We start from the raw sequence: 2659 nt of genomic DNA, 5'->3' as shown, positions 1-2659 counted from the left end.
AACTTATTTACSTTCCATAGCCAGTCTCTAGATTTTTTTTTCTCAATTCAACATATTTGAGGTTAGTTTACATTAACTCAAACCTAGTAAAATTGTGAGGGTCAGTTACAACAGCAATGGGACAAACTGCCTTGGGATATCATACGGTGGCTGTTTAACTGCCACTAAATAACTGCTCGTTTCCACCTCTATCTATCTATCTATCTATCTATCTATCTATCTATCTATCTATCTATCTATCTATCTATCTATCTATCTATCTATCTATCTATCTATCTATNTCTATCTATCTATCTATCTATCTATCTATCTATCTATCTATCTATCTATCTATCTATCTATCTATCTATCTATCTATCTATCTATCTATCTATCTCTATCTAGCTATCTATCTTAATGGGTCCCCATTAATCTCTGCTGAGGAAGAGACTACTCTTCCTGGGGCCCAATACTTTGACGGGTTGCCACACTCTGCTGACTTGAGACCAGCATTGTGCCTGCACTCTATTATCCCAATGATCTGAATATGTAATCACTGGAGTACAGTCGCATGACCTTTCAAACACAAGCACATATTTTATTAAACTTTTACCATCGAGTGGGCTCTCAGTCATGAGGTGTTACAGCCAAAATTATTACAGAAAATAATTTGCAAACATGAAGAGGTTTAGATAATTTATTGTGAAACTATGAGAGACACCTATTATAGAACTCCCCAAGGAAAGGAAAACAAAATACTCCAATGAGGGGTCCAATTTGGTAAAACACTTCATGTAACCGATCGTCATCTTACAGTTAATTAACCAAGAGTAAGGGATAAAAACTGACAAGCTGCCAGTTTGAGAACTGTCACAAGAGGCTTCATTTAAAGGGTAGGATCTCACACTGCCAAGTTTCATCTATTATATATGCAAGAGTGTGCATAATAAAAAAAGTAAATCTTACAATTTAACTTAGTTAATGCTCTTTAGAGCTGGTGCTGGTGGGTTTTGCTGCTACTTTCACTCCACAGCAATTATTGTAAAAATTCAGTCCACTGTAGTAGCTCAAATTGGTTACAAAATGGCTTGTCTTAAATGTATAGGATTGGGCAAATAGGGTAATTTTTTTTTTACTAAAGTTAATTTAGTAGAAATTGTTACCTAAATCTGAATTAAAATCTTCAAATACGCCAATTATCAGTTTTATTTTTCACAACAAACTCCATAAACAAAATCTATTGTATACTTTATGGAGTTAATTTAAAACCAAAGGTTAAAAAATATCAGGCTTTTTCAAGAAACACCACCTCACCTCCCCTTTCCTAAGCTTGTCAATAAATCTCCAACCCATTCTGCTGTTGTACCTTGGAGAAAAACTTATTTATACTTTCACTGCAGGGATTCCAGTCATTTCAGTTTCAATTCATCAAGCTTAATAGGTATACTTGAAAGGGCTTGGGCTCTGGCTGCATTTCTACTTACCTATTTTTTTTTTTTTTTTCCGTCCTAAGCTATCCAGAGTAAAAAGCAGTAAAAATGGGCTATATATTTCCCGCATAACTGCATTGTTGCACATTGTTTCACTCACGCACGGATAAAAAAAATCTCAAGGATAAGGCTAAGGAGCCTTAACAAAAGTAAAACAGGGATGGGAAAGTGTACTATAAACAGTGGAACAAAATTGCATTGTGGGGTTGGGGGTTTTATGTGCAGTAGGATGACTTTGGCTCAGGTGTTAGAATGGTTTTCTATCAGTCAGAAAATTAGCTCATGTCAAAGTGTTTTTGAACAAAATTCTGAACCCCCGTATTTTCTTCCATTTCTCTTGTCACGACTGTATAAAGGAAAAAAAGCTGCATTACATCTGAGGATATTACTTGTATCATTAGTTCAAGCCTAGCCCAGCATTTAAACAGATATTTAAACCACAGCTTTTCACCCTAATCAAGATTTTCAACCTATAGATCATGAGCTAAAGTTTGGTGAGGTGGTAACAGAGAGGTAGACCAAGCTCTAATGGTGATTTCTATGAGATCATGTATTTTATTTTATTTCACTTTATCTTATTTTATTGTATTTTATTTTGTACAAACCTTTTACATGTGAGGCAATAAATGATTTGCAGTCTTTCAAGGAATGCTTTTTTATGCAGGGTTGAACATAAAATTTTTGGTCTGGTTCTCAGGGGAGAACCTAGGGTTGTTGCTTGGTTCTCATATTTTCCTTCACTCATTTAACGCATTTATCTAGAGGGGYGTCAGGGCATCTAACGTCCCCCTGTTCTGTTTTATGACTCCTATCAGCTGCAATGTCACAGGACATCATGCCAAATCAGTCCAACAAGTTTATATTTTATTCTTTTACTCTGCATAAATTTTGTAAACTACCTAAGTGGCCGAGGGGCTGGGTGTATGTCATATAAACATCACAAACTGAACATTTCATGGATAAATGACTTTTAGACTACACATGTCCCTCAGATGGACAGCTCTTGTAGTTTGGTCTTCACTTCAGCCTTGGTTAAACCAGCTTTCCACACTCTCCAGACCAAGCAGCAAATATCTGTCTTTTGCACAGAGCAAAATAACTAAAAACATTCAAATGTTTTATTTGTTAGACTGATTTATTTTTAAAATACTGTTTTGTTCAAAAAGATAATACTATTTAGATGGTTTCAG

The sequence above is a fragment of the Austrofundulus limnaeus genome, unplaced genomic scaffold (genome assembly GCF_001266775.1).
Source record: "Austrofundulus limnaeus strain Quisiro unplaced genomic scaffold, Austrofundulus_limnaeus-1.0 Scaffold191, whole genome shotgun sequence".
Lineage (NCBI taxonomy): Eukaryota > Metazoa > Chordata > Actinopteri > Cyprinodontiformes > Rivulidae > Austrofundulus > Austrofundulus limnaeus.
This window is presented reverse-complemented; position numbering follows the sequence as displayed.